At 40.3% G+C, this 21750-nt stretch overlaps 1 long non-coding RNA gene across 1 annotated transcript; it reads right to left on the bottom strand.

Annotated features, from left to right (window-relative positions):
• Positions 1-11339: 11339 nt before the first annotated feature.
• On the bottom strand, positions 11340-21346 carry LOC308476626. Its single transcript, XR_013986017.1, has 3 exons — positions 20188-21346; positions 12927-13063; positions 11340-11403 (listed from the first exon to the last, which is right to left on the bottom strand). It is a non-coding gene; the product is annotated as an uncharacterized lncRNA (long non-coding RNA).
• Between the last annotated feature and the right edge of the window lie 404 nt (positions 21347-21750).

Here is a 21750-nt window from a genome sequence, read left to right as displayed (position 1 = left end):
AATATAGTACTGATTTTTCTGTAGTGAACTTTCCAATTCTTTGTTAAGATGCCTTACAACACTCTGCTCTACTGGGGGGGAGGAGATGGGTGGGGTTGCATTGTTCTCACTTTGTTTTTCTATTAATGTAACAGCATCATCTCACACTTAAACCTGTAATCTTGCTTGAAACTCAATAAAAACTACTCTTTCTTTTTAAAAAGAGATACCTTACAACACGTCCTGTACTGGGCCATGAGAGCCTCAAGTTACTATGATAGCTGATGGGCTGTCACACAGAGAATGGAGCAGACTTGTCATTTGTTGCTCCAGAGCTGAGAAAATTGGTATAAATTGTAGAGAAACATATTTCTGCTAAACATTAGGAGAAATGTCCTAATGCTAAGAACAAGTCTTTGATGTGTCAGGGATTGATTGGGGGCGGGGTGAGAGGAGTGAGCAGGGCTCCTGATTCAAGGAGGCACTGAAATCATGATTAATGTAATGTGTTAATTACTAATGACATTGATATTACTGATGATAATAATACAGCTATCCACATTACTTACAAAAAATAAAATTTATTGATTTTAAAAATGTATTAGATGAGATTATTGGTAATGTGCAGTACTAAATGTTATGGAGGGTGGTTGTGAGATGCAGTTGCAACAAAAAGAAGAACGTGTAACGTTACAGATGTAATACACATTAGAGTAAGTATTTTCCATGTTCCTGATTTAACTGCCATTGTACTGTTCAACCACAATTTGAAATATTCCAATTATTTGTGCTTGTACTTTATCATTTTGTTCCAGTTGCTGTTAGATTTTTACATGGTCAAATATGGAGTTGACTTACAGGGCGTGTTTCATGCCATTGGCTCCTGGTGCCAACAGACTTAGTTCCTGCTCTGCACCTGGGTACTTGCACTTACCACTAAACTGTGTACACACTTACGTTGAATGCAAGAGTCAGCAGCGCTGCCAGGGTGCCATTTTAGGGGGGCGGGGGAGAAGGCAATAGTATTTATTTATAGATCTCATGAAGCCTGTAGAGCACCAATATTTCTGGACAATTCACTGGATCCAAACAGTGAGTGACGACTGCTAATAAAAAATCATACAAACCACTGCACTAAAGCAGATAAAGCTAATGGTTTTATTGGGAAAATAGAATTAGAACTAAAGCACAAGAAAGGGTCTAAAATGCACTTCTATTTGAAGTGTGCGTGAGAGAGAGAGAGAGAGAGAGAGCATAGACACTTATATATTGTTTGAACTCTACAATGATCCGCTGTCTGCTGCCCAGGATATTTGAATGTTTTTCTCCCTTTGCAGTACACTTTTGTGAGCATGATGCTCGGTGCTGAGGGGTGATCCTTAGAGATAAGAATGTTTCAAAGGATAGATGGCCTTTGCTAGATTGGGATACATATCTTTCAGCTAACTTAATCCACAATATCGCTGTGTGAGGGAAACGATAAGTTGCTATAGATTGCTATAATTGCCAAAGAATGAACGCTACAGAAATTCTTTATTTCTCCCATACCCAAAACTACACAAATAAAAACTGTTGTTTTGATTTATACAACTATATGTACCAACATTTGCTTTTCTTCTGGAGGCTTGAAAAAAACACAACCAAAAAAGTGGCAGAAAGATTTGCAAATGGAGAACTGGGACAAGAAATCCCACAATTATCTTTCCAGCTTCTCAGTTAAACATGTGCCAAAGCCCTTTAGTACTAGCTGCATGATACAAATCTTTCTCATTTGAAACACTTTCAAGGTTCTTCCAGATGAAGGAATGGCTTGTGTGTCAGGAGTAGTGACACCTACAAGCCACATGAGGGACTTTGCTGAACCCTGGGTTAGTCACTGCTAGCCCAGGTGACTCATTGTGGTGGCACAGCTCAAATGAGTGTGACTATGAAATATCACACACAAAATCATCCTCAGGGTTCATTTTCCTTCACTCCCACTTCACTAAAAGCTGCTATCTTGGATGTGTCCTTGTTGTTGCTACTTTCAGTTTGTTTGTTTTAGGGCTGAAGGCCAGATGAGCTCCACTCCACTTTCACAGATATTTCTTTCAACCATGGCACTCTCTTGAGCTCTCCCTCTCGCAGGAGGGGGAACTAGCTAACTCTTGCCAGAGGTTACTAAAATTGAACAACATGTATTCTCATGATAGCAAGTGAAGGAAGATCAGTTTGCAAACATGGCTGAAGAAAATAGGGTTGATGATGAGAGTTGCCCTCAGTTCCTGAGGGAAAGCAGACATGGAAGAAAAATAAAATTAATATTGTCAACTATGGCTGGTTACTCAGCTGCTGTCTATTGGCAGAGTTCCATCATAATCTCGATTCAAGGACAGATGTCTGTTTTGCTCTTCTCATTTTTACCTTATTGACAGGTCTGCAATCATGGAGCTACTGTCTGGTGCCAAAACAGCCTCTCTTTATGTACTCTGCCCTGGGAATACTGCCTTGATTTGTCTCCCTGCAAGATTGGGATTAGTCTAACAAATGAACTGGGAAATGCTCCTGTATGATTAACTAAAATGTGCTGCGCCAGAGTCTGTGGAGAAAGCGGGCTGGTTACGGCCACCACCAGCTGCCAGCAGGCTTAGAGCGGTGCTGAGCCATGGAAGGGTTAAAAGTTTTGTCTGTGACACTGAAATTGAGGCCAGCTGTAGGTCATATTCATGTCCCAGCCACAGGAAAATGAACCTGTGAGACAGAACCTAATTATCTGCTAAACCAAAAGCCAGTCTCAGTTCAATAACTTACGACAGAGCTGGCAGCCAGATATAGGGTTGCCATGACAACACCAAAGACGAAGGGGGGGGGGGAGAACCCTACCGCTGCAGAGAAGGAGGAGGAAAAGGAGACTGTAACCCTAAATGTGCTGTAGCCATTTGATCTCGGGCAAGTGGAAATGTCTAAAGACCCAGATTGTGGAGAGGGTCCATCTGCTTTAATATCCTCTGCTGTGACTGAAATGAAAGAAAATGTAATTATAATGATCTCAAGGCTAAAATCCAGAAGTACACACCTAGCTGGGATTTTATTTTATTTTTAAAGTGAACAACATCAGTGACTTTGCCTTCCAACAGATCCTGTAAGATGTATGTGGAGGCAGCAAAGGAAGGCTTCAGTTGCATACTAGTCTAAAATGACTTCAGGCCGATTAAGACTTTGGCTCTCCAAAACAGAAGAGCTGCTTGTGAGAAATGAAACTGGAAATCTTCCAGCAGGTATGAAACAGAACCATGAATTAAATGTCTTTAGAACTACCAGGAATAGTTGCTTACAGAGAGGGCATATATCACAGGACACGTAAAGGAAAGGCATATATAAGAAAGTTTTATAAAATAACATTGACTGCATTGAGCATAATAAACTCAGGGATGACGGCGATAGACATTTCCATGTTCATTGTTATTTATTAAGCAACTAAAGGAACGCTGGGTGCTGTACAATGCAAAATATAGAAAACCCTGCCTTAGTCTTATAATCTTAAAAAAAAGTCCAGAAGGGACAGGGAGATTATGCACATCACATGAATGCCACTGGAAATAGCCTCCATTTGTGGATTTGAGGTGTAGGAGCAGCCTTTGTGTTATTCAAACACCTGGCAAAGGAGTTCCAACAACAGCATCATTGTTAACACTGCCTTGGAAACTTTATATGCCAGGTATCTGAATGCCTTAGAGTATATGCATTGAAAATGCACCCAATACACATTGGAAGCACACGACTGCCCACAAGAATGATGGGAACTGTAGTTTCTCCCTCACAAGGCTACAGATCCCCAGCACCCTAGTTCCTATGATTCTTTGGGGCAAGCCCTGTGCTTTAAATGTGCTTGGGATATATGGTACTTAACAGTGTGGATCTGCCCTTGGTGATGAACACAGCAGGCATGACACATACTGTTGTGCTTTGAAGGTTGTCAGAGCAAAGAAGCCATCCCCAGCCCTCTCTGTAGCCTCACACAGAAGTTATACAGGTGCATGGATATGCAGAGAGAAAGCTTGTATCAAGTAGCCATGTCCCTGAGGTCCCGCATGCCGCCTAGTCGCATCCCCTGGTGTGTTCACACACATAAAGCATGAACTATGTAGGGAGGGAGTTTCAGATATGAGCCTTGGTCATGGTAACAGGGGTGTTGTTAAAAGACTTGGGCTCAAATTTGCATAAAAATTACATGGGGTCATTTATTTGTATGGGTACAGATTTGGGCTTACCTTCAGAGAGAGAAATAGCTCTGGTTTTCAGTGTTTGAGCTACATGGTGCCAATGGTTTTTCGGAGTCTCTCCTCATTACCCACAGTCGAGTGAAATGAATGGCTGCTTATGTACCTATCAAAATGAAAGCAATTGCCTCAGTGCAAATCAAGATGGTGAGCGATTACGGCCTTGCCCTGTCCCAACATCCCTAAATGGCAGTAAACATCTAATATGAGAAATTGGTGTGAAGGCCTGTATATGAGACACTGGGGTATGGGAGCGGTGTGGGATGTTTGGCCACTTTAGGCAAAATGCATCTGCCCCCTCTCTACAGATCTGGACCCCCTCCCTGCCCCCACCATTGCACCTGCCCCTGGCCTCGCCGCCGCCACAGCTATACCCTCACTCACGGCTGCACCTCCGCTGCCACCACAAGGCAGTGGTGAGGGCGACCATGAGCGGCAAGGGCACTATACTGGCAGGGGAGGTGGTGAAGCCATGGCAGGGCTGGCAGCGGTGCAATGATGGGGGAGTGGAAGGGGAGGCGGTCAGATTGGCCACCCGAGGCAAATTGCGTCGCCTCACTTCATGGAAGCACCAGCCTTGCTGGAGTGAAGTGTTTCATAATATCCAGACATTTCAACCCAAATTCTGGACTTAACATATGGCCCCATGGCATTTAAAAAAGGCAGCTACAGATACATCACAGTGAAAGTCAGTAATGGCTGAGGCCAGTGGCGGAGCTGGTTGTATGGGTGCCTAGAGCGGCAGCCATGCCATGCACCTGAGGGGGGGGATCTGCCGTGCGGGGCGATCCTCCATGCGGTCTGCAGTGGCGTCGCCGCAATCCTCCACCTGCGGTTGTGGCGACGCGAGCCTCCATGCGGCAGTGGCTCACGTCACTGCACCCGTGGGTGGTGGGGAAAGTCCTCCGCGGTGTGCCTTTTTATCACCCCCCTCAGGGATGGCACCCAGGGTGGACCGCACCCCCCAAACCCCCTTCCTATGCCCTGGCTGAGGCCTGGTTGTCACAAACAGGTGAGGTGATAAACATGTTTCTGAATCGTATCACTTCTTGCCGCGGGATGGAATTACATGATTGAACAGCATTACACGTGTGTGCACATGAACACACTGCCAGACACCTCCTTATCATAAACAAGCATATAGGAAGAAGATTGTCTAAGATCATTTCCCCTGATAGCTAACCTATAAGCAGAGCTATTTTTCTGCATTTCCTTGTATAGAGGAGAAGAGAATGAGGCCTTTGTGATGATTCCCAGTTGCGGAAAAGGTTTGTTCGCTACTGTTTGGTCAACTTATGTAAAAAGTAATGGAGATTGAGGAAATATTTCGGTACAGGGTAAACTTCAGGCTCCTTGTTATTGAGAAGCCTAAGCAGTCATTTGAGTTATCAATCTACCATACAAAGTTGATTTCCTCACGCCCAGCCATCCATGAGTCCAAAGCCTTCTCTTGCCTCAACTCCTTCTGCAACAACACACCCACACCCACATACCCCTGCAGTTAATACCAGGAGGGAGAGGATGCAAGGTTTTCAAAATGCATAATATTCCCCCAAATGGTATGTAGAATTTCATCATTTTGCTTTCTCTGTTCCTCTCTAGCCTAGTCCAACAGGTGAATGTAAGAAAGGAACATCCTCTGGTGGGCTCATTAGAGGCTCACTGGATTGAGCTCTGTGTCTATTTACTTGATAAAATGAAGTTATGCCTATGGATGTAAGCACCAAAGAAAACACCTTTGTTTGTGCCTTGACAATGGGAATTCTAGTCATTATTTTCTATAAGAAAAAGAAAATTGTTATTTTTCTATAAAACATCCTGCAACTGTGATAGAGAAATGGACACCCCTTCATGATGTTGGAATGTACATTAGAATGTCATCTCTTAGGATATAATTTTGTTTTGGCAAGCCTCTTTTTAAAAAGTAAAAATTATTTTTAAAAGATGACTTTAACTCTGAAATTGCAAAGCTAAAACACAACAACAAACCTTTTGGGCATGTGAGGTGATGAAGGGGCATGTTGCACATTCCACACCTATTGTAAAGAATCAAATCTAAGGCTGTATTCAAACTCCTGTTTACTGTGCATTTCCAGTGCTGGGGCTTTACTCTGTATTCACACAGACATATATATCCCTGATCTTTGTTATAAGATAATACTGCTTGATGCAGTTGTTTCTGAAACCAGCTTCACACTGACTGGAATGCTTAATTTGTCTCTAGCCAAGGTGTGAACGCTTTTGCATAGGATAAAGGCATCTCTGCCTTGTCAGTGTCCCTTAGCATCTACTGCAACTAAGCCTTCAAGGAGAGGCTAAATTACTAAGGATGGAAGGAAGAAGATCCTGGGTCTAGCTTGCAGAAACCAGGGTGTAAGACTTGATAAAGGTCTGGTTAGACGCAACAAACAAATATATATATATATATATATATATATATATATATATATATATCTCCTTCCAGTAGCACCTTAGAGACCAACTACGTTTGGTATTGGTATGAGCTTTCGTGTGCATGCACACTTCTTCAGATAGGTTAGATGCAGTAAGCCTGCCTATTGAAAATCCCATTTCTGTCAATCAAGGTAGGCAGGGTCTGGGAAGGTCACTTTCAGGACGGAATTGTTTATCTTGGCACTGATTGGCTGCTGGGCTTGCATCTTCTCCTGTTCTTTTATCACTCCATCTTCACCACCCATCCTTGGAGTGCTTCTTCTCCCATGTCAGATTTACTTATTCAATGTCAATTCAGTTGAATCTGCTATTGACTAATATATTGGGATTTTGTCAGTAAGGTAGCAGAAGGACCTGTGGAGAAATACAAGCACTGGGGAAGGAATGACATGGGATGGCATAGGACTGTAGATGTCACCTAAGGTGAACCTGACTGGCCCAGCACATGGAACAAATTACATTCCCTCAGGTGTACATATGGTGAGGGCTAAGTTCTGTCAGGGGAAAATCTCAGTTGGCTGCCCATGCCAGTCTTCCTGGGCACCTCAGTAGGAGGGGCTAGAACTATGCTTCCATGTTGAAATTAAGAGAATTCTGACAACAGATTTGGATGGCACGCGTATTTATGGGCTGAAAAGAAGAAAATCCATAAAGGTTTTGAGAACCACATTTTCCGAAGATAGCTAATAGAAATATGGGAGAGGTATAAAAACCTACTTGAAGTAAAACCCCCACACTGGTTGTCTCCTTTAGAGGTTATGAGTGTTAAAAAAATCAATATGAGAAAGAATTGGATTACATATGGAAATTTGATTATTAAAGAAGGGGGGAAATGGAAAATGAAACCTTATGAAGAAGTGAAAGAGTCGGTATATGATTGGTTGCATTATTTCCAAATAAATGACATGTTTAAAAAAGATTTTAAAGAAAATGGATATGCAGAGAAAGATTCTAAATTTCAAATAGAAATTATAAATAATGAATATAAAATCTTATTCAAAATGTATAAGATATTGTTGGAATGGCATACAAAGGATGAAGAAGTTAAATCAGTCATGATAAAATGGGCCAGAGATATTGGTCATAATATACAATTTAATGATTGGACAAAACTATGGAATGAAAGTATTAAATTTACTGCATGTACTGCATTAAAGGAAAACGTTATGAAAATGATATATAGATGGTATATTACACCAGTAAAACTTGCAAAAATGTACAAAACATGTAAGAGGTGTTGGAAATGTAAATAAAAAGATGGTACATTTTATCATATGTGGTGGGAATGTAAGAAAGTGAAAAGCTTCTGGGAGTTGATATATAATGAGCTGAAAAAAATGTTGAAATATACATTTGTTAAGAAACCAGAGGCTTTTCTTTTAGGAATTGTCGGTAATGAAATAAATAGAAAGGACCATAAACTTTTCCAATATGCAGTAACAGCAGCAAGAATATTACTGGCCCAGAAATGGAAACAAGAACAAATACCAACGTTGGAAGAGTGGAGAATGAAGCTGATAGACTATGCAGAACTTGATAAACTGACTGGGAAGATCAGATATCTACGAGATCAAAAGTTCATCGAGGACTGGGGAAAATTAGTTGAATACTGGGAATGTATAAGTGATAATGAAATAACGCTAGTGGCATTTAGAGAAGCTCTGTAACAGCATAAGAAATATTGTAAAAAGGCAAAATAGAAGTGGGGGGTAGGTATAAAGGCAATAGTAAAATTTGGAAATGTGTAACTGAAGAAGTTAGAATTTGGATGTTTGGCAGAGAAGCCGAAGGAAGTCAAAAACGGAAAATTTAATAGAAATTGTAATGTGGTATGAATGTATGGAAAATTAATAAAATATAATTTGGGGGGGGGGAGAAATTAAGAGAATTATGCTTTGACACTTTGCATTTCTCCTACAACAAGATATGTCATTTCCATATCCATTTGGAATGGATGCATCTCATGTTCCCCTCACACAAACGTACATGCTAGTGGCTATCAAAGGGTATGGCACATCATACTGGTGTGGCTGGAGAGGATGGAAAGTTTGGTAGGAAAGTTCAAGGACAATGAAAGACACATTTAAGCATGTCACTATAGTATAGTATAGTAAAATCAACATATATATATTTTTGGGGGGGGAATACACAACCAGAAACAGTTTGTGGGTGATATACTTACATTTTTTCTTTGCACATGAATGAAATCATCATCTCAAAAGCATACCCACTTTATCTCATTTTTGCCACTTCTCATAATAGGCTGCACAACTTTCATTGGGGTCACACCTTGATATTAAATCCCTAGAGTCAGAGAAAAGCATAATCTTGCCATTCACAAGACTAAAGAGTCTTGTGACATTTTGGATGCTAATACATTTATTCTGCCAAAATATCCTTGGCTGGTTGTGGTTATAATAAGAACTCATTGTGCGGTTTAGTGGGGTAAAGCCCACTGTCAAATGCATGAAATAGAGAGGTAATGGGCACACAAACACACATGTGGAACTGAGGAAGGGGGGGCTGTTTAATTTTTAAAGAACAGACTGCCAGCCATTGGAATATGAGCTGTAATAATTACCGTTATATAGCATTTTTGGCAACTGAGATCTGCCACTTTGTCTTCACCCACGACTATTTCAGATTTGGGGGTAGCTTATATCTACACCCATCTTTTAGCCAGCTTAACTAGGATGTAAACCAAGCTGTTAATTGAGTTCTGACAATTCCTTCATCAATCCTATTACCTCAAGAAAGGTGTCCAGTTTTGATTTACAGGTTTGAAATGGCTTGAGTACCCATTACTTAACATTCTCTATTGGGCTGCAATCCTAAACATATTTACCTAAGACTAAATCCCCATTCGGGACACGGGTGGCGCTGTGGGTAAAACCTCAGCGCCTAGGACTTGCCGATCGCATGGTCGGCGGTTCAAATCCCCGCGGCGGGGTGTGCTCCCGTCGTTCGGTCCCAGCGCCTGCCAACCTAGCAGTTCAAAAGCACCCCCCAGTGCAAGTAGATAAATAGGGACCGCTTACTAGCGGGAAGGTAAACGGCGTTCTGTGTGCTGTGCTGGCTCACCAGACGCAGCTTGTCACGCTGGCCACGTGACCCGGAAGTGTCTTCGAACAGCGCTGGCTCCCGGCCTATAGAGTGAGATGAGCACACAACCCTAGAGTCTGTCAAGACTGGCCCGTACGGGCAGGGGTACCTTTACCTTTACCTTAAATCCCCATTAAACACAGTGGGCCCTACATTTGAGTAAATAATTGGATGATTGAGCTGCCAAAGGGTGACCATTCCTACTGAGAGGACCAAAATGCATGACACACACACACCCGGTCATAAAATCATAGAATTATAGAGCTGGAAAATACCTCAAGGGTCAACTAGTCCAACCCCTTGCAATGCAAGAATCTCACTTAGCAACCAAACCAGACACCGCTTAGCTTTGCAAATGTGCTAGCCATTTCATTGCTGCACTACTAGGAGGGTCAAATTCTTTTTATAACTCAACACAAACTGTGTCCCTGGTAAACCACTTGTCTGACCCATTTTTCACAAATATAGAGCACTCTGTGTCACACTATTGTTCAGCCCACTACTCTAGAAATGTCTGCTGTGGCAGTCTGCTATACTGTGGTTTTTGTCCCTGAATGACAAATACATTTTATTCTGGGATAAAAATAATTCTGGTTGGCCATATGAATCACAAAATTAGACCTTACTGGAGGTTTTTGTGTTTTTTTCAGTCAATGATTCTATCTTCACAGTACAGAGCCTTTTAACATTTGCCCCATTAAGTTACTTGTGCTCTGAATGGATATTGTTATGTTCCGTATCCACTGTATCTTAATACATTTCTCATTATAGAAGTGTTATTATTCTTGATGTCTTTCCTGATCCTCACAGTTTCCTGTCATATTAAATTCAATGTGGCATAGTTGATAAACTGGGATTCAGGAGCCAGGGTTCAATCCCCACTCCTGCCATGAAACTCTCTAGGTGACCTTGGAACAATTAATGTCTCTTAGCCCAACCTACCTTACAAGGTTGCTGTGGAGATGAAATTAGTAAGGTGAACAGAACCTTGTGTGCTGCTTTAAGCTCCTTGGAGGAAATGCAAGCCAAAAGAGTAATACATACATACATACATACACAGTATCACTAGCAACTGCCATGTTAGACCTGGGACAGATTTACGCTGATGGGATTTCTGCATGGAAATGCTATCACATTTCATTTATTTATACTGAATCTTGTTAAGGAGAATTCCTCACATGCTTTTTAAGTGGCTGCTGTCTGCCTGGGGCTTGTAACACCAGCTTTAGTCTCCCATCCTGAGGTGCAAAGCTAGAAACGGTAGCCAGAGGCTTGAAAATTCACTTCCTGACTGAGTATCAGTTCTGTTTGTGTAAGAAATTCTGACTCAGATGGCTCTGTAAAGAGCCAAACAAATGGAGGACTCTCTTCTGTCTCAGCCCAAACAAAACAAAAGGAACCGATGTCTGTTAATAGGAAGCACAGATATTATTATTTAGCTAACAGCCATTATTTTAATTCTCCTTTGATATATATATGCAACAAAGTGTAAAGCAGAAACTATACCTTGTGGCACCTGAAATGTTAACTATCCTGGCACGCAGTGACCCTTCAAAGTAGCAGCGATATGTGATCTTATTATAGCACAACCTCTGCAGTTAAACAGTTCCTAAAGTAAATATATGAAAGGCCTCTATAAATTATTTGTCTTTAAAATACTACATATGCTATAGTGACCCATATAACAAGAGACCTGTTATATTTAACATATTCTTTTCTTAGCTCCAAACTCAATGTATGTGCCTGACAGCTTACCCAATCTCACTGCTGATGAATCTCCTCCCTCAACTATAACAACAAGACTGATAAGTGGCTGCCAGGAAAGGACCTTCTTATGTGATACCTAGTTGGGTAATCTTTCAATCAAGTGGATGGGCTCTTGGTAGCTGTGAAGCAGCCACTGAAGATGCCGCTCTACATGCCCTTGCTGTCCAAATGTGGTGGAATAATCAATCATCGTAATAGATCTTGTGATGGGACATTGCAAAGAAGGAGTTTCTAAGGTATGCTGAGTCCAAGCTATTTATAGGTTGAAATTAGCAGGTTAAATTCTGCCCAGGAGGCAACACAGATGCTACATCTCCAACTTTATGTTCTCCTAGCAATCCGCTAAGAGGTGAGTCATTCCACTTGGCATCATCTGAAGCTTCTTTTTATTTATCTATTTGCTAAGGAGTGAGTCACCATGTTTGGCATCAGTTGAATGGATGAATCTATCAATTTCAGTTTCTCATTTTCCTATCAGGCTCAGTTCACATTCCCACAACAGTTTGCAATTTTTAAAAAAGAGCCTTCACAAAAATTATCAGCATTTTAAAGCACATTATTCCTAATATAAGCAATTTGCATGCACACCTTCCCATATTATACACATTTTAGCAAGCAATTTATCCTAATATAATGCATTTTTGTACACACTTCCTCCTAATACACAATCTTGTGTACATTTTGGGCTGGGTAACTGCATCACAAAATTTGGATACATGAAAATTTCAAAATGTGTTTGTGTATTGTTTTATGAAGTTCCTATTACGTTGAGTCACAGTAAAATGCAAGCCAAACAGAATTTCTTCCCTATCCCTAGCTGAAGGGGCTGTTTGTTTATTTATAATATCTACTTTCATTTCAATACAGTCATATCTCGACTCCCGAACGCTTTGGGAGTCAAACGTTTCAGCTCCCGAACGATGAAAAACCAGAAGTAAATGTTCTGGTTTTCAAACATGCAGAAGCCGCATTTTGGAAGTCAAACGTTTTGGAAGTCAAACAGACTTCCGGAATGGATTCTGTTCGACTTCTGAGGTACGACTGTATAGTACAAAGTATATGTCTAGATCTGATTCCATTTTCATCTTGAGTTGAGGGAAGCTACCATGACAATCCCTGCAACCTGAACAATGAAGAAGGAAGGCTGTATCTCAAAATTAGGAGTCTACAATCTCCTGCTTCCTACAGGACAACAACATTATTATCACCAACTGGTCTTGGACATCTCTGAATAACACCTCTCAGGGCTGACCCAAGACATTTTGCTTTCCCAGTTCCATATAGCTGACAAGATTGGCATCTGAATCTTCCTTCAATACTGGTGATGGGACAGGGCCCTCCACTGCCCCGAGAGAAGCACACTACCTTAGGAGGTAGAGAGGAGGCTCCTTGGCAAGCACTGCTATTTTCCCCAGCACATTATTGCTGCTCCTTGCTCCCTTCATCCTCCACCTGAGGCAATTTCCTCACTCTGGCTAATGGTAGGGTCAGCCCAGGATTACCTTTAAGGACAAAAGAAGGAAGTGAAGGAAGGAAGGATTTGTTAAAAGCTGTCAGTTCTTGAGCTTCAGTAAGGCTTCAAAGGAAAGCATGCTTGGGATAGCCTTCCTCACATGTCTGTGCAGTTAGGCTCTGGATGGTGTATAGCTTTCTGGGAGTGTAATATGTATTTAAATAAGTGAAATGCTCCAGAGTGCAACCAATCTTTTCCTGAAACCACAAGATCCTGAAAGAAACAGAAAAAGAACGAGAAAGGGTCTGAAGTAGCATCAGAAGATTTGTGAAATGAAATTGATTTCCATTCCAATCAGGTCTTTTACTCTTCTTGAAAATGTCAAGGTGTCGGCCTTGGCCATTACCAGACTGTGATTTATAGTTGAGACAAAGCAATAATACTCAGGTGACTGTCTGGAGCTGCGCTGCAGTGTCTGGAAAGTCTGCAGATGGCAGCCATCTCTTTTCTTAACCAACTTCAATTGCTTATCTTAGATTTGGGGTGGAGGGCACTTTGTTTTCATCCTTGATAAGAAGATGATGACATGCAGGCCTTGATATTTTCTTAGCAACAGAGAAAAGAAACAAGCACTGGGAGGAAAAGGGTTCGGCACTTCTGAGGGAGATATTTTTTATATGTTGAAAAAAACACCCTTACACCAGACTAAGCAGAAAAGCAGTAGACTTTAAGAATCCTTTTTCACTTGTATTATGCCAGAAATCAGGTTTCAAACATTCCTAGCCTACTGCATAACTGTAACCGAATTAGGCAGAAAAATAAGGATCTAAGTGCATTTGTATCCATTGACTTCAACAAGATTGAATCTGGTTGTATCCACCTACTTTTAACTTATGTGGCTTATGGGTCCACATTGAATTAAAGATGTTAACATTTATAACTAGTTCAAATAACATCTAACCAAAATCTGAAACACCTTTTGAGGAGGAATGTAATTCCTGAACAGTCATCAAGTCAATTGAATAATCTTCAACAAGTCTATCTTGCAGTCTAACCATACAGGGCTGTTGTGAAGATAAAATGGGACAACAATATAATAATAAAAGGACATGGCATGTGCAGGGAACAATTTTGTGATGTGGTAGCAGAGCACTACAGATATGCTCTCCCCTTCCCACACTGCCCCTTCCTCACAGCAGCTGTTTGGAATTTCCAGTGGAGATCTGGAAGCAGAGTGTGGTATTCAGCTAAGCATTACTCAGAGTACACCCACCAAAATGAACTAAATTCAGATCATTAATTTAAATGGCTCTAACTCTGAGTAAAGCTTAGTTAAATACCACCTAAAAATTAGCTTCTCTTCATGGCTCACTCTCACTGAAGAGTGGTACAATGTAGTTTCTCTCATAATATGGTTGACTTTGGTGAGTTGGCTCAGCTTTTTTTTTTTTAGGTAATATTTATTGATATTTCAAAATTACAAGAAAAATAAAAAATAGTAAACAATACTACAATACACAAAAAGAAAAAAGAAAAAGAAGACAATAAAAAAGAGAAAAGCACAAAATGTGAAAACCAATATAACAATACAGCAATAAAAAAAGTAAAAAAGAAGAAAAAAGAGAAAAAAAACACAAATCCCAAATTGCATATCCATAATTTCCATTTGCTTGTTTCATTGACCTCCTCACACCTCCGTTTTTGTATTCTAGTTTAGTAATTATTTCAGCAAATTCTTTCCATCTTTCTCAATTTTTGTTATGAAATTTGTCTTAACAATTTAACCTAATAATTAACTCAACAAATCCTTACTATCTTTCCCCATATTCTATTATTCAGATTACCTTAATTTATTTAACCTTATCTTACCCCTAAGTGCCTTAAAGCTTAAATCTTAAATTTCAGATATACATAGCTCCTAATATCATTTCTGCTAGAGTCGTATAGTTTCATTCCCATATTTTCCCTAATATTCATTAGCTGATTCTAAAATAAAAAAGTTTCCATTATAAATTCTCTTCCAATCATCATCCAGCGTCTCTTCTTCCTGGTCTTGGGTCATGTCAGTCCTTATTGTCCTTATTGTCTATTCCGTCTAGTCCATCAACCTGGAAGCCTTATGTCCGAGGCCCTTAAATCTCTTCCATGTCCCTTCTGCAATTCTTCTTCATCTTGTTTGTCTTTGCCCCTTTCCTTGCCTCTTGTTGGTCTCTGTCTTAGTTTCTTTCCTTTCTCATTGAGGAGTAGGTCTCTGGGGGATTCCAACCCAAAATTGTCTCCATCGCCCTTCATCCAGCTCACCCATTCCCCACAGTCCCACTCCCCACAGTCCTCGATATAATCCAAAATGAGTTTAAAATCAAATTTCAGAGTCTCTCCAAAGCTAGAAGTCTCCTCATCTCCAGACTCCCCTTGGCCCACTCCAGCTTCAATCTTCAATAACAGTGGCTTATGCTCCTGTAGGGCCTCGGGTCTCTCCATTTGTACTATTTGAGGTGCAGCCACATCCTCCTCCATTGTCAACTACACTTGCCCAGTCGGTACAGATTGATAGGTTGGTTCTTGGATGATTTCTGTATCAATGTTATTAACCACAACAGTCAAATCCATTTTCTCATTCATCAAGTCCATCTTTTCATGCATCTGCTCCAGCAAAGCATTTGTCTTGCGTAGAGCAAGCAACCAGTCTTTATCCCAGCTCATCTTTATTCAAGGTCGGAAAAATCTGTTCCCACAGTCTTAATCTCACAGATGTTGGGTCTCGAAATGCTGCAACAACAATTTAGCAAGCTCCCTCTAGAGGAGACAATCTACTTGTAGCCATTTTTTTTTTAAAGACAAAGGAAAGTTACTTTCATTTTTCAGATATTTCAAACGTTTTTCAAATATTTTGTTTCTTTAAGATGCAAAAAGCAACATTAGAATCAACTTGTTTCTCTTCATTAGCTATCTGTCAAAGTGTTACGTTCACCATCAGTGAACCTCAGCAACAGTTTCTGTCTCTGACACCCCGTTCCCAGGTTAGAGACGATGGAAACTTATCCTTCTTCACTCCCTCTCCTGCTAGGGTTAAACAGAGTTCCCCCCTTTTCTCCTGCTTCCAAGGGGGGTTTCAGTGGTTCTAAATGAAGGAAATTTAGTCCTTTTTTGACAGCTTCCCGGCTTTAGCTTGCAAAATTTTTGCTTTAGTCTATATACAAAGAAACGGAAGGCGGACTTCCTGTTTACACCTTCCCGCTTCGTTACCAAATTAAAACAATTTCTTGATCCAATTTTCCGTTTCTACTCACGGGTACTTGTTTTAAGTCCAATTGTCCACAGGAAAAAGTCAGCGCTCTCTGGCAATGGCTGTGCGGCTTCACTCCGTGAAAGTAGCAGTCAGTTCGTAGCACCGCGCTTCTCACCCCACTTCGCTCCGGAGCCCCTGGATGGGATTCCCCGCAAGTAGGGGGGCGCTTCTGGTGCCCTGCCAAACCCCACGTTCCCAGGCTTCCTCCGCCTGGGATTTCTAGCGGGTCCCCACCTTCGCCGAGGCGGGAAGACCCATTTTTCACGGAGCCCGTTCCTCCGATCGGAGGAACTCCGCCATTCACCAATGGCGCTAACCCGGAAGTCCGTTGGCTCAGCTTTTGGACACTCTGCTTATGAGTTCTTGAGCTAGAATTCCATTTGTTAAAAAACAACAACCCCAAAAATAATCCTGTCCATGCTGAGCTGTGAAGACTGAGCAAAATAATTTTTCTTCTTCTCCATATGTTTTAGTCTAGTTTTGTGTTAATATTTTACATCCTTTCATTGTGAAATAGTTGAATTAAAAGTTATTATAAGAGAGAAGACAATATGCTTTAACATACTCTGTATTTGTAACTCCAGTACATTATGATTTCAGAGTTTTCCCCAGGATGTTCTCTATAAATCATTGTTCTGTTAATTTGGATTTTTAAAAGAACCAAAAAAAGAATGAAAATTATTAGCTCTTCCACTATATGTATACATCTATTTAATATGTTCAGAATGGTAACTGATTACTGTTAAATAACTGAAAATGAATCAAAGTATTGTAAAAAGTAACTGAAAGTTTAGGATTTCATTAGTTATAGCAACTGCACAAAATACATTACAATGAACTGATTTGTAGATTTATTTATTTCAGTGGGTTTATATCTCATCTTTACTCTCAAAGGGAACCCAAGGTGGATAGCAAATCTATAATTTAACAATACAAAATACAATAATTACCAAAGCCACCTCTAAAATACCAATAAAAAGGTTGACTGTGAATGACCCTTGAAAGCCAAAGCAAAAATACAATCATCTATGCACGTTTACTAAAGAACAAATCTCAGTGAACTCAATGGGACTTACTTTGTGCACAGGAAGTTTTTACGTGTTTCTTTTTTGCTTCAGGTCTCTCAATTAAAAAGAAAAAGAAAACACCAGCTAATGTTAATTATGTTGAAATATATGTATTCAGTTGATGAACTACAAATTTTGACATAAGTGCAAACAGAAAGAAAAATGGATAAAAATGACAGCACATATAAGTAAACTGGATATCATATTCAGTTGAAAAACTGCAGCTGGTGCAGAATCTGGTGGTCAGATTGTTGACTGGGGCAGAACCGTTCAAGCATGGAACACCAATTAAGGAATGATTGCACTGGCTACCGATTTGTTTCCAGGCTCAATTAAAAATGCTGGTTTTGTCCTATCAAGCTTTATGCAGCTGAGGACCCCCATACCTCAAGGCCTGCCTCGTCTCACATGAGCCAACCTGGACTCTATGCTTGCAATCTGAGGACCTTCTCTGTGTGTCTGATTCAAAGTTCAGAAGGTGGCAGTGGAAGAATGGCATACCCTCAAACTATCTTGAAACCTAGAATCCATCAAGGTTTCTTGTTTCGTTCCATAAAATCACGATTTGAAATCTTTGGCCACTTTTTCATTCATTGCAATAAAAACTTCCCACAAACAAGAGGTGCAAGACCTGCCACCACCAATGGAAAAATCCATTGTAGTGTGGATGAGTGATTTTGAGTAGAGAACAAAGAGGAGAAGCCAGATACAAATAGTTTACTAGTGTAATAAGCTGGTGTTAATTTATTGTAGGATTCTATTCTGACTATGCTGGGGGAAATGCTCAATTCTCCATTTATATAATCTTGTATTAATAAATAATTGCCATCCATCAAGAAACTTTCAAAAGGCAAGAGAGAAAAAAACTAACCAGGAAGGAAGGAACGAAGGAAGGATGGACAAATAATACCATAAAACTGCACCTATGTGCACCTCTCACTAGGATTTCGAATATGAGAAACACCTTGCCACAAACTAGTTCCAGAAGTATACATGCTGATATGAACATTAACCCAGCTAGTTATGATTCAAATATCTACCATCTAGTTTCTTGAAAAATGCATTCAGGTAGGGGATACTGTCGATATTTGAAATCCAACCCCTGAACTGACCTTTTAAAGGAAATGCTTCCCTTAAATGGAGTATATTTTCCTTTTATGTCCCTGTTTAATTCCTACTTTAAACTTTCCTCTCATTGTATACTCTAAGCTCCACCAGTGAATTTAAATAGGGTTTCACTATATGTTTTAGTGCATTCAGGATTTCTTTGTTACAGTTCCCACCCTGCTGCATTATGTGAGTGCTGGCACGGAAGTCCAGCAGTCGGTTTGTTTTCTGCCATTAATAAAAGAATCCACTTTCTTCCAGTTCTTTGAAGAAGTTGAAAAGGCTACAAGTGAGGGAGGAGGGGATGGGGAACAGATTGCAGTGTAATCCCCCAACAAAATGCTTGTCTAGATCAGAAACCTCCCTGAAGAAAATTTACGAATGCTAAGCCTGCTTTTTCTGTGAGGAAGACTACAGTCAATGTACTTAGACACATACTGGGTTTTGACTAACAGTAGGGATCCCACTAGGCAAATTGAATTAAATAATAATAATAGAACCTCTTTTCCTGTCCACTCTTTGAACCAACACTATCCAATTCTTTCAGCGCCCAGTGTTTGATTAAAGGCACTATTTTGTTATATACTTTGTCAAAGCAATGTATTATGATGGGGAATCTATTAAAGTTACTAAACAAATGAGATTTGCACATTGTTAGTGCTTTTTCATAGTCCAAGCTTATTTTAAAGCAGTTGAACTCTTTCTGAAGAACAGAAGTTTTGTCTCCTGGGCCCATCACTCAGAATACAACAGATGTGAAAGTATAGCACCCAACAAAACTAGCCCTGAGTCAACAACTTGTAGCAAGGCACTTGAGTTTCATCGTATTTTAAAGCCAAAACTTGTGGCTTGATGCTGCACCATCATTCTGTGAACAAACAACAACAGCATTGTGACAATATTATATTGACACTGTAGGCAGATGCAATGATATATTGAATAAGGATGCAAGTTCTGGGGAAGTCAGTGCAATTTACTCTCACTTATGTCAATGGGACTAATTTTGATTCAACCAAATTCATTTGTTTTTTTAATTATCTTTAGACTGAGCTGCAAACCTGTTGCTTTCAAAATAAATTGTTATAAAACATCACATTTATTACAAGGGGAAGAGGAAAACAACAGTGATTTATTTCATACACAATAGGATGGATATGCTGTTGAAGCCTGCATTGTGTCCTTATTGACTATTATTAGACTGCAATATTTAATTCCCAACAAGCAGTAACAAAAGCAAGGAAGCCAATTCTTTTTTAAAACAAACAAACAAGCAAGCAAGCAAGCAAGCAAGCAAGCAAAAATTCATTCAAAAGTTCCAATACAGCTTTGTCCAATTTTAAAGGCTTGTGAGGTAAGATTCAAAACAAAATCCGCAAGATCGATTCCATAAGTTTTAAACTGGGTATGAGGGTTGAAAGAGAAAGGTGAAAACATCATCTTATTATTTATTTAATTTCACTTCTTTGTATATTCAACCTATTAAGATAAGCAAAAAGTGTCATGCTAATGATGCTGAATGTTAAGCCATGCACTGATTCAGAGCAATGGAATCATGGCCACTGAAGAAGGCACATCAAGAAAACTGTTATTGAATAAATGTCTTGATGCACATAGATGATAGATTTAAAATGTTTCAGCAGAGTCTGTCCTAAAAGTATACAATGAAAGAAGAAGAAGAATGTTGATAAGACATTGCTTTTGGATCCTCACCTTTACTTATAATTTGCCTCTGGCATTTGGCACATTGAAAGTTGCTTGCCTCTCTTGTCCCAGTGCACCTACTGACTGAAATCATCTGTAAGGGGTTGCAATATGGCAGGGTTAATGTTACCAGCTGTCACGGCACATTTGCGTTCTCAAATAGGGAATAATGATCTTTGGATGGAGGACACATATGTTACTCTGTTGTCATGGGCTGATCATTACTTGGTTAAGTTTGACATTACGGCTGTCTGGGCACAAATGTTGATGGTCTGTCCTCAATGGCTAATGCAACCTGAGGATGTTAAGGGAATTTCTAACAGCTTGGGCCAGTAATCCTCTTGGACCTCACTGCCCGCAAAGAGGGGATGAGCTCAAGGCAGCCACTCCCAAGTGCTCCAGCTGAGCTGCAGGGATGTCTCAGAGGAACTGAGGGTGATGAAGCAACAGGACGAACCTCTGGAGTACAGGGATCACAAGACTCACAATGAATGTGACCTAACACAGGTAAAAAACACATCTGCAGTCATACTCTGTGCTAGTGATGTTGTTGAAGGAAACTTACTGCACCACCACATCTACACAATGTCATTCAGCATAGCTGTTTCATGTGGCAAGAGATTTCCTGGATGTGAACTCAAAGAAACAGAACCTGGAATCCATGAAGGTCTGTTGTGAAGTGTTGTATCCATTTGCATATAAAATCACATCCAACCAGGATGCCATAATTAACAAAGTGGCATAAGAGCATAGGAAGAGCCCCACTGTATTAGCCTGAAGGCCCATCTAGTCTAGTATGCTGTCCTCACAGTGGCCAATGATATGCCTATTACAAGCAGGACATGAGCACATCAGCACTTTATCCACTTGTGGTCCCCAGTAACTGGTATTCAGAGGCATACTGGAGCTAGTATACAGCTACCATGGCTAGTAACCACTTACAGTGGTACCTCGAGTTAAGAACTTAATTCGTTCTGGTGGTCTGTTCTTAACCTGAAACTGTTCTTAACCTGAAGCACCACTTTAACTAATGGGGCCTCCTGCTGCCACTGCGCTGCAGCTGCACGATTTCTGTTCTCATCCTGAAGCAAAGTTCTTAACCTGAGGTAATACTTCTGGGTTAGCGGAGTCTGTAACCTGAAGCATATGTAACCCGAGGTACCACTGTATAGCCTTCGTGAAACAGTTATGGGTAGTTTTAAGACATGTTCGGCAATCACTGCACCTTGTGAAAGTAAACTCCATAATTTAATTCCATAATTTAATTATATGAAATACTTTAATTGTGTGTTCCAGATCTTCCAACAATCAGTTTCATTGGATGCACCCGGCTTCTGGTATTATGAGACAGGAAGAAAAACTTATTTCTATCCATTTGCTTCATCCCATGCATAATTGTATACACCTCTTTCTTGTACCCATTTAATCACCTTTTTTCTAAATGAAAAACCCTCAAATGTTTTAAGTTTCCACACTGGGAAGCTGTTCCAGTCCCCATGTAGTTTACTGGCCCTTTTCCAAATGTTTTCCAGCCCCATGATGCCCTTTCTGTAGTACAGCAACCAGTAGCTG

Source organism: Podarcis pityusensis, assembly GCF_964106645.2.
Source record: "Podarcis pityusensis genome assembly, chromosome: 4".
NCBI lineage: Eukaryota > Metazoa > Chordata > Lepidosauria > Squamata > Lacertidae > Podarcis > Podarcis pityusensis.
Note: the sequence above shows the minus strand (reverse complement) of the source record. Positions and strands in the feature narration are given on the sequence as shown.